The sequence below is a fragment of the Procambarus clarkii genome, chromosome 7 (assembly GCF_040958095.1).
Source record: "Procambarus clarkii isolate CNS0578487 chromosome 7, FALCON_Pclarkii_2.0, whole genome shotgun sequence".
NCBI classification, from domain to species: domain Eukaryota; kingdom Metazoa; phylum Arthropoda; class Malacostraca; order Decapoda; family Cambaridae; genus Procambarus; species Procambarus clarkii.
The window spans coordinates 28168226-28182781 of record NC_091156.1 but is presented as its reverse complement, the minus strand read 5'-3'; the positions used below and the strand labels follow the sequence as shown (position 1 = coordinate 28182781).

Below are 14556 nucleotides of genomic sequence, written 5' to 3'. Positions count from 1 at the left end.
AGGGTGAAAGAAACTCTGCCCATTGTTTCTCGCCGGCGCCCGGGTTATAAACCTATGGAACTGCCTACCTGCCAAAGCCACAAATGCCAAAACTGTTAGGTTTTAATATGTACCTGGAGAGGATCAAGGGAAATAAGGGGATCTTTGACAAGTTGCCGGCTTCCTGTCCTTGAGGCCACTAGGATTAGTGGCCCTCAGGTAAATCAGGTAACTCCAGGGGAACCTATTTACTGCTAGATGAACAGAGGCCTCAAGTGACCTCAATGTGCCCAACCATCTCTGTCCCACCCAAAAATCGAATCCAAGATCATTGACCAAGTTGAGAACATACACCATAGTACTATAGGGGACCCATAAATATTTACACATTTCTTAACAAGTGATCTGTGGATGACAGTATTACTACAAACGAAGCTGTGTACAAAACCTATATAAAACTATGCGAGTAAATATGTCAAATCAAAATGTTAGGCCACTGTTAGGTCACTTGGTAAACATTTTGATGATATAAATGCACTTCTTACAGCACTAGGTACTAAATTATCTTTCATCATTTTAACAGAAACTTGGCTAAGTAATGACTATACCCAACTCTACAATTTAGCTGGTTATAAAGCCATTCATAACTGCAGGCCTAATAAAAAAGGTGGCGGTACAGCAATATATTACTAAGATACCTTCACTTGCAATAGTGTCATTAGTGATAGAGACGACTTTTGTGAATATACCTTTGCCAAGTTCTCCAGTAAATCCCTTAAATCCTCCCTGATAATCGGTGCCATCTATAGATTTCCTAATACCAACATAGCTTTATTCTCTGACAATGTAAGGAATCTTATCATAAATAACAATCTCAACAAAAATCACATCATTCTGGGAGGTGATTTCAATATTGACCTGGGTCTTCAAAACAACCCTAAGTTGACTATTTCCGTAACAGCATGCACTCCTGTATGTTAATCCCCACAATCACCAAGCCCACCCGAGTCACTCAAACATCTGCCACTACCCTGGATCACCTATGGACTAATATAACAGCTCCCCTTACATCTGGGGTAATTTATGACAGAACAACTGACCACTATCCTACTTTCCTCTTAGCAAACATTGACACATCACCACCAGATACCAAAAAACTTTCATTCAGGCTACATAGTGAATCAGCTTTAGGCAATCTCTCTAATGCTCTCCACAATATTAACTGGGAATCTGAATTTAATAATTCACAGGATATAAACTCATCAACTAACCTCTTTCTCTCCAAAACTCTAAGCCTCTACAACACTCACTGTCCCCTCCTTACCAAACAAGTAACTGATAAAAGAAAAAATAACCCGTGGCTCACAAGTGGCATAATTAAATCAATCAACAAAAAACATGAATACGAAAAGAAATTTAGGAGTGGCCTAGTTTCAGTGGAAGTAGTTAAAAGGTACTCATCAGTGCTTACCAGTATCATAAGAAAAGCAAAACTTTCATATTATGAGACTAGAGTCAAAGAAGCAAAAGGCAACATGAAAAGCACATGGAAAACCATCTCTAACATCCTGGGAACTAAACAACACTCCCACAACCAGATAACACTCTCTAAGGATGGCCTTACACTATCATCTGACTTAGAAATGGCGAATGAATTTAATAGCTTCTTTTCATCGATTGGTGCTAACCTTGCAAGTAAAATCCCACAGACTCAGACACATATCAACACATATCTCTCAGGCAGCTATCCAAACTCTCTTCTCCTCTCACCAGTCAGTCCGTCAGATGTTGTGTCCATCATACACTCACTAAAAACCAAAGCTGGGAACATCAGTGAAATCCCATCCATTGTATACAAGAGCGCCTCCCATGCCCTTGCGCCACCTATAGCTCTGCTGTTCAACAAATTCCTTGAGTGTCATACCTTCCCTGATATCCTTAAAAAAGCAAGAGTAACGCCAGTTCATAAAGGAGGTAATCCGTCAGACATAAACAACTATAGACCAATATCGAACCTACCCATACTATCAAAAATATTTGAAAAAATTATCTATAAACAGCTCTACTCCTATCTCGTAAAATTCGACATTCTTAGCCCCTGTCAGTTTGGCTTCCGCTCTCAAAAGAGTACCAACGATGCAATTATTAGTCTCCTTGATATAATTTACTCAGCTCTTGACAAAAATGAGTTTCCAATTGGACTCTTCATTGACCTGAGAAAGGCCTTTGATACTGTTAATCATGACTACCTCTTAAGTAAACTCCATCATTATGGAATCCGAGGCCATGCACTGGACTATATCCAATCCTATCTTAGTGATAGACACCAATGTGTAGCCATCAATAATATAACCTCTCCCATTCTACCAATAACTGTTGGAGTGCCACAGGGCAGCATCTTGGGACCTCTTCTTTTTCTTATATACATTAATGATCTGCCTAATGTCTCTAACATTCTGAAACCTATTTTGTTTGCTGATGATACTACCCTCATCTACTCCCACCCCAACCCACATACACTAAATGGTGTTGTTAATAATGAACTAAAAAAAGTCCACTTATGGATGTCAACCAACAAACTAACACTTAACATAGAAAAGACCTACTACATCCTATTCGGAAGCAAATCTACAAATACAATTCAACTTCAGATTGACAATGTAAACATTAGCAATAAAAATGATGGAAAGTTTCTTGGCATATTCCTAGACAAGAGACTCAACTTCAGTACCCACATACAACACATAACTAAGAAAGTCTCTAAAACAGTTGGTATACTCTCCAAAATCAGATATTATGTTCCTAACTCTGCTCTCATCTCTCTATATTATGCACTAATCTATCCATATCTCAACTATGGTATCTGTGCATGGGGTTCAACCACTGCAAACCACCTCAAGTCCATCATCACCCAGCAAAAATCTGCTATCAGAATAATATCAAATTCTGCTTTCAGACAACACACAGCCCCCTTGTTTAACTCCCTAAACATGCTAAACATAATCTCACTCCACAAATTCTCTTGTGTCAACTACATTTACAAAACCCTGTTCTTAAATGCAAATCCTTGTCTGAAACTCTTCTTGGACAGATGTAATAGGACCCATTATCACCACACCAGAAATAAATATCTCTTTGATATCCCCAGAGTTAAACTTAATCTGTGTAAACACACTATGCAAATAAAGGGACCCAGTTTATGGAACTCACTCCCTACTGAATTGAAAAGCTGTCCAACTTTCACATCATTCAAAATCAATACTAAAAAGTACCTAATTTCATCTTCATAGTTTTTCACTTTTTGCCTTAAAATTGCACTGTATCAATTGCTACCCAATCTCCCAACCTTTATGTTCCCAATTTGAACATCTTTACCATTGTGATCATTCTGTTTTCTTATATGTGCTGCCAATCTGTTGTATGGTGTTTATAAATCTTGTTTATCTGTATCTTTTGCTACCCAGTCTCCCAATCTTTATGTACCCAATCTGAACATCTTTACCATTGTGATCATTGCTGTCTTATATGTGCTGTCAATCTGCTGTATGGTGTCTATTAACCTTGTTTAAATTACTAATCAAGCTGTCAATGTAATCAATCAGAGCTTTAATATAACAATATGCTTTAATATACCTACTTATCTCTCTCATCTCATTTTTCTCTTGTAATGCATCTTTATCATTTATCAATTCTGATTGAAATTACCTACTTCAAATTATCTGCTAGATTAAGGACCTGCCCGAAACGCTGTGCGTACTAGTGGCTTTACAAGAATGTAAATACTGTACTATCCAATGTATTCTCACAAACCCAATGTACCTTCTTGTATATATATAAATAAAATAAAATAAAAATAAAATAAATAGTTGAAGGTGGAGCTTTATCCTATAAACAAACAATTGTGACAAACTGGACCAGTTGAAGTTGGGGCGGAGGAACACCTAGGCATTTTCAGCCCTCTGAAGCCACTGTCAACTTTTAAAAATAACAAATCAATGTGCAGACATTGTCACTCACCTTATTTATCAGTATATAAAGAAGAAACGTCCAAACTTGCCATATATAGATGATAATTGGGCCGGGACAAGACGATAAAATTTTACCAATTGCTACAAATGGCTGAATATTGTGGTCGGTTGTTATCCGGCGTAAGTGCATCACTCTCACGTTTTCTTTTATATTAAAATTCAGACATTAATTTTGAAGTTGTTGTATTGATTTAGGGGCGACGACGATTAATTTTGAAGTTAAGAATAATAAGAATAATAATAATAATAATAACTATAACTATAACAATGATAATAATAATAATAATAATAATAATAATAATAATAATAATGATAATAATAATAATAACTCGCGGCCCTAAACAAGGGGTAAAGCCACATCTCTCGGTGAAGATGATATCACTTATGACATATTGCGTCTACTTCCTTTCTGACAATGGGCGATGGCTTCTACTTTGAGTGGGGAGTCCGTATAAACAATTGGGCCTCTACCCTTCAGACCGAACTATTTGCCTTGATCCTTGCACTGAAATGTGTACAAGTCTCCAAACTTGATACATTAATTGTAAGTGACTCCTTATCATCCTTAAATGCTCTCAACTCTTTAAGACATAACTGTAACATGCTCGTGTCCGAAGCTAGACACAAATACAACAAAATTATTAAGGATGGTAACAGAGTCCATTTCATGTGGTCTCCATCTCATGTTGGCCTCCGAATGCATGATAGAGCTGATAAGTTAGCTAAAGAATCTGCCTTTAAAGGAGCCGTTGAGTTTTTTGTTTTGAGATATATACAAGAGTTGTTACATTCTTGTACAGCCACTAGTACGCGTAGCGTTTCGGGCAGGTCCCTGGAATACGATCCCCTGCCGCGAAGAATCGTTTTTTCATCCAAGTATTCACACACATCTATGGATCATCCAATAAAATCAGCAGACTTCTAGATGTTACTACTGCTCGGCTTAGACTCGGTTACAAGTATCTCTGGGAATTCTCATTATCTGCTGATGTAGACCTGACCAAATGTAAACTGTGTCAACAAAATTATTCGCACACCCTCCGTACTATGTGATGGAGTGCGAAAAGATACGTGAATTTAGAGACAATTCTATAACCAATGTTCCAGCGATGTGTCAATATTTCATTCAAAATGATCTGCTACCAGAAATTTTAGCCAAATATCCCCAGTTTGCTAACTGCAGGTAGTAACTAAGTGATTGTAACCTATCCACCGCTGCCCACTGGATGGGGGGCGGTGTGCAGGACAAACATAAATTTTGGCACTAGCTCTCCACATATGTCAGTTGCTTAATTTAGAACCTGTACTTGAGGTCGATCTTGAACCCATTGTTGATGTGACGACTTATATTGAATTTTGTAACTAGCTCATCAAGATTGTAACTTGCTTAGCTAAATGAATTGTGGGGTTCAGTCCCTGAGCTCATTATGTGCCTCTGTAACCCTTTCCACTACCGCCCACAAGATGGGTATGGGGTGCATAATAAATGAACTAAACTAAACTAACTGTTAAACTCTGTACCGAGCAAACCTAACGTCCACATCATTAGCTATGCTGATGATATAATGATACACACCACTGGGTAAGTTAACATGCAGAAGACTCTTAACTCTGTATTAGACTCATGTCAGGACCTAGGTTTAATTATCTCAGCAGAGAAAACAAAGATACTAAATCGGCGCCCACCCAGGCAGGGAGGAGCTGTTCGCAAGATGCAACTGTCTGATGGCTCCCAGCTTGACTATGTAAATAGATTCAAATACCTTGGCCTTGAGGTGCCACTGTATGGTCCTGTTGTATTCAGACTCTGTCGTCAGTAAAAAGAGAGGCTCCGAGCTCTCAAGGCTGTTGCAGGTTATCACTCAGGCTATGGTGCCAATGTCAGAATTGTCAAAATGATGTACCTTGCATACATCAGATCTTTAGTGGATTATGCTGCACCTCAGCTTGTTTTGATGCCTGAAAGAAAGCTTGGAGGGCTTGAAAAATTGCAGAACGAAGCCTTGAGGATAATCCTTGGATGCCCTCGTACCACAAAGATACTTAATATTCAAAAATTCAAAATTCAAATTTAAATGTTTATTCAGGTAAAGTACATACATACAAGAGTTTATACAAAAATTGATAGATTTATAGATAGAGCTAGTACATACAATGCCTAAAGCCACTATTACGCAAAGCGTTTCGGGCAGGAAAAACATTAAAGACTAAAACTTAATACTATTTGAGATTAAAGTATAAAATGTGTTGAGAACAAATAAAAATAAAAAAGGGGGGAACATGGCAGAGAAAACAGCACAAATACAATTAGGTCGACAAACAGCGTTGTTTCAAAAATAGCAGACATGGGTTGACAATATAAGGGTAAGGTAGGTTACAGGGAATATATTAGGTAGTGCTTAGTTTTTATCTTAAACTGGTTGAGAGAGGTACAGTCTTTAACATGATTGGGAAGGTCATTCCACATTCTGGGTCCCTTGATTTGTAGAGCATTTCTAGTTTGATTAAGTCGTACTCATGGAATATCAAAACGGTATTTGTTTCTGTAGTGGTGCTCATGGGTTCTGTTACAACCTTCAGTGAAGCTTTTGAGGTTATGCTGAATATTAGAAAGGAACTTAATATTCCGAGCGTTGTTGATCGTGTTACTGAAATTAACTGCCAAATTAGTATAAGAATGCTTAGGCTAACTCATCCTAACCCATGCACAGAAGCCCTCCAGAATTTCTTTATTGAAGATCAGCATTGTTCCAAATAATAAATAAATAAATAAATGTTTATTTAGGTAAGGTGCATACATACAAGAGATTTTACAAAGATTGATGGATTTATAGATAGAGCTAGTACATACAATGCCTAAAGCCACTATTACGCAAAGCGTTTCGGGCATGAAAAACTTAAATAATAATAATAATAATTTTTATTTAGGCAAAGGTACATACATAAAGAGATTTTACAAAGTTTGTTGGCTTTATAGATAGAGCTAGTACATACAATGCCTAAAAGACTAAAGCTTAATACTAATTGAGTATAAAGAATAAAATGTGTTGAGAACAAATAAAAATAGAGATAAAAAAGGGGGGAACATGGCTGAAAAAGCAGCACAAATACAATTAGGTCGACAAACAGTGTTGTTTAAAAAAAAAATTATTCGTACACCCTCCGTCACTATGTGATGGAGTGCGAAAAGATACGTGAATTTAGAGACAATTCTATAACCAATGTTCCAGCGATGTGTCAATATTTCATTCAAAATGATCTGCTACCAGAAATTTTAGCCAAATATCCCCAGTTTGCTAACTGTAGGTAGTAACTAAGTGATTGTAACCTATCCACCGCTGCCCACTGGATGGGGGCGATGTGCAGGACAAACATAAATTTTTGATATACTTAGAATGTGTCCCTGGAAATTCAGCTTGTGGTCAATGAGAACGCCAAGGAATTTGCCATCTAATTTGTTACAAATTTGGGTACTGTTTATTTTGAGATTTATTTGATTAGAGGATTTATTGCCAAACAGAATAAAGAAAGTTTCGTCAATGTTAAGGGTGAGTTTGTTGGCAGTTCGCCAAAGATAGACTTTATTTAGCTCAGTATTTACTGTGGCATTTAGAGCAAGGGGGTCAGGACTGGAGTAAATGAAGGTTGTGTCGTCAGCAAATAGATTTGGTTTGAGGTGTTGGGAGGCATTTGGAAGGTCATTAATGTAGGTGAGAAAGAGGAGAGGGCCAAGTATGCTGCCCTGAGGAACACCAAAGTTGATGAGTAGGGTGGAAGAAATTGAATTATTCACAGAAACATACAGTCAGTAAAGTAAGATTTGAGGTATTGCAGGGAGTGTCCTCTGACTCCATAATAATGTAATTTAAGAAGAAGGTTTTGGTGGTTGACAGTGTCAAAAGCCTTACGCAGGTCCGCAAATAACCCAACAGGGAACTCATTTTTATCAAGAGCTGCATGAATCAAGTTAATCATACTAATAAGTGCATCGTTAGTGTTTTTTTTTGGTCTGAAGCCATATTGGCAAGAGCTAAGTATATTGTGTTTGGCTAGATAGGAGTAAAGCTACTTGTAGATTAGTTTTTCAAATATTTTTGACAAGTTAGGCAGGATTGATATAAGTCTGTAGTTGTTAACATCTGTGAGATCACCACATTTGTGGACAGGGGTTACTCTCGCTTTTTTTTAGAATATCTGCAAAGGTTTGGAGTTCAAGTGACTTGTTGAAGAGCAATGCAATAGCAGGGGCTAAAGATCTGGATTTTTTTTCGTAAATTAAAGTTGGTATCTTCTCAAGGGCACTAGACTTGGTTTTAAGGGAAAGGATTATCTCATTGACGTCAGTGGAATTATAGTAGGCTTTAGGTATAGAGACTGTGGATAGTTACCTGTAAGATAGTCCTTAACATCAGTACTGGAAGATGGAATATCATTTGCAAGGGATGACCCAATGGAAGAGAAGAACCTATTGAACTCAATAGCAGAATCAGAGGCTGAAAGCTGACCATCGTTATTGGACAGGAGTGTTGGTTTGTTATTTAAACTCTTCTGGATCAAATGGATAACTAAAACTGGAACTCAACTCAGAATGTACCAGGTTCATAATTTGTACCAAGAGAAACAACAACGGCACTTTCCTGCACCGTGGGAGATTACACCCTTTCCAGTTTTAATCCCTCCCTCTCCACCCAAGAAGCTAATTAGAGATCAGCCCAAGCTTCGTCTTGAGGCAAAGCTCAACGCCTTAAGCCGTATTGATGCTCTGTCCACAGAGCATTCTCTCTCTCTCAAATCATATACAATGATGGTTCCCTACACCGCCCCACGGTTGCAGTTGTAAGTGCAGTTGTCCTGACAATGGGTGATGGCTTATACTTTGAGTGGGGAGTTCGTATAAACAACTGGGCCTCTACCCTTCGGACCGAACTATTTGCCTTGCTCCTTGCACTGATTCCAAGGGGTTCCAAGGGGTTGTCATAGCCAGGGGGTGGTAATGGGGGACGATCAAGCTCCCATGACCTATACAATGCTCCTATACGGCATGCGTCTCCAATAGCCTCTGACAACCAAGTAAAACTCCTGGCCTGCACGGGCGGCTTAGTCTTTAAGTCCGGCGGAACTGCTTTTACCGACAGGAGAAGGGGCGAGGGCGTGCCTCTGGCGCCTTAAAACCAGCTGCTCCGGGTAGATGGGACTCGATAGCCTGAGAAGGCAGCCCATCTAGGGGAAGGTAAACCCTGATTTTAAACCTTCGCTGCCTTGCGGCCATACCCCTTTTTTTGGGAAAGGCTTCAGGAGTCAACCTCGAGTAAAAATCTGGAGTTGGAGCCCCTAAGGCAGTTCGTTGTTGACGTCGACCTCGTTCTGGCAGCTCTTGCGACGTTGCTGGAACCATGTGTATTGGCATTTGCCTTTCTATTGGATAATTTCAGCAACGTGGAGAGGGGGGGACCTGCTGCATGGGTAACAGCTTCTCCTCCATATCTACCTACCCAGGCTTTGCGCCCTGTCAGGGCGCAACTCCATAGTCTTCCGAGACTGAAGGATGCCTACTACTACTACTACTATTACTACTACTACTACTACTACTACCTTGCACTGAAATGTGTACAAGTCTCCAAACTTGATACATTAATTGTAAGTGACTCCTTATCATCCTTAAATGATCTCAACTCTTTAAGACATAACTGTAACATGCTCGTGTCCGAAGCTACCTTACCTTGAGGTTACCTTGAGGTGCTTCCGGGGCTTAGCGTCCCCGCGGCCCGGTCGTCGACCAGGCCTCCTGGTTGCCGGACTGATCAACCAGGCTGTTGGACGCGGCTGCTCGCAGCCTGACGTATGAGTCACAGCCTGGTTGATCAGGTATCCTTTGGAGGTGCTTATCCAGTTCTCTCTTGAACACTGTGAGGGGTCGGCCAGTTATGCCCCTTATGTGTAGTGGAAGCGTGTTGAACAGTCTCGGACCTCTGATGTTGATAGAGTTCTCTCTCAGAGTACCAGTTGCACCTCTGTTTTTCAACGGGGGTATTCTGCACATCCTGCCATGTCTTCTGGTCTCATGTGATGTTATTTCTGTGTGCAGGTTTGGGACCAGCCCCTCTAATATTTTCCACGTGTAAATTATTATGTACCTCTCCCGCCTGCGCTCAAGGGAGTACAGTTTTAGGCTCTTTAGTCGGTCCCAATAGTTTAGATGTTTTACTAAGTGGATTCTAGCAGTAAAGGATCTCTGCACGCTCTCCAGGTCAGCAATTTCTCCAGCTTTGAAAGGTGCTGTCATTGTGCAGCAGTACTCTACTCTAGAGAGCACAAGCGTTTTGAAAAGTATCATCATCGGTATAGCATCTCTAGTGTGAAAAGTTCTTGTTATCCAACCTGTCATTTTTCTTGCAGTTGTGACGGCTACTTTATTGTGTTCTTTAAAGGTAAGGTCTTCCGACATGAGTACACCCAGATCCTTTACATTGCCTTTTCGTTCTATGTTATGATTTGCCTGAGTTTTGTACGTGGTTTCCGTTTTTATATTTTCATTTTTTCCATAGCGCATGAGCTGGAACTTATCTTCGTTAAACACCATATTATTTTCTGTAGCCCATAGAAAGACCTGATCTACATCTGACTGGAGGTTCGCCGTGTCCTCTATGTTGCCTACTCTCATGAAGATCCTAGTGTCATCTGCAAAGGATGATACAGTGCTATAGGTTGTGTTCTTGTCTATGTCCGAAATGAGGATGAGAAAAAGTACTGGAGCAAGCACAGTACCCTGGGGGACTGAGCTCTTCACGGTTGATGGGCTGGATTTTATTTTGTTGACTATTACACATTGGGTTCTGTTGGTCAGGAAATTGTAGATCCATCAGCTAGACACAAATACAACAAAATTATTAAGGATGGTAACAGAGTCCATTTCATGTGGTCTCCATCTCATGTTGGCCTCCGAATGCTTGATAGAGCTGATAAGTTAGCCAAAGAATCTGCCTTTAAAGGGGCCGTTGAGTGTAACCTTGGATTGTCAGTGAGCAATCTGAGAGCAGCAGTACACCGAGAACTTCAACAAGATCTTGTAGATCTGAGGCAAAGTGAAATTGACACCAGTAATTCCATCTATCATCATACTATCATGCAAGAGGAGCCACACTTGTGTTAGGGGACACATGTGGAAACTGAGTGCCTAAATGAGCCACAGAGATATTAAAAAGAACTTTTTTATTGTCAGAGTGGTTGACAAATGGAATGCATTAGGAAGTGATGTGGTGGAGGCTGACTCCATACACAGTTTCAAGTGTAGATATGATAGAGCCCAATAGGCTCAGGAATCTGTACACCTGTTGAGAGGCGGGACCAAAGAGCCAGAGCTCAACCCCCGCAAACACAACTAGGTGAGTACTAGGTGAGTACACATCTATGGTTCATCCATTAAAATCAGCAGACTTCTAGATAATTATTTTTTATTTTATTTATTATTATTTTATTATTATTATTATTATTTATTATTATTATTTATTTATAATTATTTTATTTTTTATGATATTTATTTATTTTTATTTATAATAATAATAATAATAATAATAATAATAATAATAATAATAATAATTATTTTTTTTTATTTAGGTAAGGTACATACATAAAGAGATTTTGCAAAGTTTGTTGGGTTAATAGATAGAGCTAGTACATACAATGCCTAAAGCCACTATTACGCAAAGCGTTTCGGGCAGGAAAAACATTAATGACTAAAGCTTAAAACTAATGGGTAAAAAGAATAAAATGTGTTGAGAACAAATAAAAATAGAGGTAAAAGAGGGGGGAACATGGTTGAAAAAGCAGCACAAATACAATTACAAATTATTACAGAAAATTACATTCAAACAGCGTTGTTTTGAAAAAAAAAAACATACATGGGTTGACAACAGCGGGGTAAGGTAGGTTACAGGGAATTTATTAGGTAGTGCTTCGTTTTTATCTTAAACTGGTTGAGAGAGGTACTGTCTTTAACATGGTTGGGAAGATCATTCCACATTCTGGGTCCCTTGATTTGAAGAGCATTTCTAGTATGATTAAGTCGTACTCTAGGAATATCAAAACTGTATATGGTGTGGACACCACACCATTTCTGGTGTGGTGCTCATGGGTTCTGTTACAACCTTCAATGAATCTTTTGAGGTCAGGATTGGCATTACAGTTCAGCGTTTTATATATGTGCTTGGTAGGCATTGCTATGGTAAGCATTGCTTACCATATATATATGGTAAGCATAGTATGGTAAGGTAGGCATGTATATGGTAAGCATTGCTTACCATATATATATGGTAAGCAATGCTTACCAGTATCATAAGAAAGGCAAAACTTGCATATTATGTGAATAGATTCAATGAAGCAAAAGGCAACATGAAAAGCACTTGGAAAACTATCTCTAGTATCCTAGGAACTAAACAACACTCACATAACCAAATAAAACTCTACAAGGGGATATACCGTCAACTGATTTAGAAATGGCAAATGAATTTAATAGTTTCTTTTCATCGGTTGGTGCTAATCTTGCCAGTAAAATCCCACAGACTCAGACACATATTAACACATATCTCTCAGGCAGCTATCCAAACTCTCTTCTCCTTTCACCAATCAGCCCGGCAGATGTTGTGTCCATCATACATTCTCTAAAAACCAAGGCAGGGAACACCAGTGAAATTCCGTCCATTGTGTACAAGAGAGCCTCCCATGCCCTTGCCCCACCCATAGCACTACTGTTCAACAAATCTATAGAGTATCACACCTTCCCTGATATCCTAAAAAAAGCAAGAGTAACGCCAGTCCATAAAGGAGGCAATCCAGCGGACATAAACAATTATAGACCAATATCAAATCTACCCATTCTATCAAAAAGTTTGCAGTCTCCGTGGTGTACTGGTAAGACACTTACCAGTGTCTGGCGTTCCGCGAGCGCTATGTCATGGGTTCGTATCCTGGCCGGGGAGGATTTACTGGGCGCAATTCCTTAACTGTAGCCTCTGTTTAACGCAACAGTAAAATGTGTACTTGGATGAAAAAACGATTCTTCGCGGCAGGGGATCGTATTCCAGGGACCGTAGGATTAAGGACTTGCCCGAAACGCTACGCGTACTAGTGGCTGTACAAGAATGTAACAACTCTTGTATATATCTCTCAAAAAAAAAAAAAAAAAAAAAAAAAAAAAACATTTGAAAAAATTATTTACAAACAGCTCTATTCCTACCTCGTAAAATTCGACATACTCAGCCCCTGCCAGTTTGGCTTCCGGTCCCAAAAGAGCACCAACGATGCAATCATTAGTCTCCTTGACATTATTTACTCAGCCCTTGACAAAAATGAGTTTCCGATTGGACTCTTCATTGACCTAAGAAAAGCCTTTGATACTGTTAATCACAACTACTTCTTACTTAAACTCCAGCATTATGGAATCCGAGGCCTTGCCCTTGACTACATCCGATCCTATCTTAGTGACAGACACCAATATGTAACCATCAATGATACAACTTCTTCCACTCTACCAATTACCGTTGGAGTGCCACAGGGCAGCATCTTAGGACCTCTTCTATTTCTTATATATATAAACGATCTGCCTAATGTCTCTATAATATTCTCAAACCTATATTGTTTGCTGACGATACTACCCTTATCTATTCAAACCTCAACCCACATACACTAAATAATATTGTGAATAATGAATTAAAAAAAGTCCACTTATGGATGTCAACGAACAAACTAACATTAAACATCGAAAAGACTTACTACATCTTATTTGGAAGCAAATCATCAAATGCAATTCAGCTACAGATAGACAACATTAACATCAGTAATAAAAATGATGGCAAGTTTCTTGGCCTATTCCTAGACAAGAGACTCAACTTCAGCACCCACATTCAACACATAACTAAGAAAGTCTCTAAGACAGTTGGTATACTCTCCAAAATCAGATATTATGTTCCTAACTCTGCTCTCCTCTTACTATATTATGCACTAATCTACCCCTATCTTAATTATGGTATCTGTGCATGGGGGTCTACCACTGCAAACCACCTTAAGCCCATCATCACACAGCAAAAATCTGCTATCAGAATAATAACTAACTCTGCTTTCAGACAACACTCAGCTCCCTTGTTTAAATCCCTAAACTTGCTAAATATTAACTCCCTCCACACATTCTCTTGTGTCAACTACATTTACAAAACCCTGTTCTTAAATGCAAACCATGCTCTGAAACTCTCCCTGGACAGATGTAATAGGACCCATTATCACCACACCAGAAATAAATATCTCTTTGATATCCCCAGGGTCAAACTTAATCTGTGTAAACACTCTATGCAAATTAAGGGACCTAGTCTATGGAACTCACTCCCTAGTGAATTGAAAAACTGTAAAACTTTTGCCTTATTTAAAAGCAAAACCAAAAAGTACCTAACTTCATCTTCTTAGTTTCCTACACTGAGCTTTAAATTTGCTCTGTACCTAGTGTTACCCAATCTTCTAATTTTTATGTAATATCAAACAACCTTATCATTGTGTTCATTGC

The 14556-nt window shown here is 38.9% G+C and overlaps 1 long non-coding RNA gene across 1 annotated transcript in view; it reads right to left on the bottom strand.

The window, feature by feature from the left end:
- The window catches only part of LOC138357332 (uncharacterized), a 201856-nt gene extending 197718 nt beyond the window's left edge, over positions 1-4138 (bottom strand). Inside the window, exon 1 of the long non-coding RNA XR_011224931.1 lies at positions 3997-4138. This is a non-coding gene — a long non-coding RNA (uncharacterized lncRNA). The remainder of the gene's footprint in view (positions 1-3996) is intronic.
- Positions 4139-14556: the final 10418 nt, after the last annotated feature.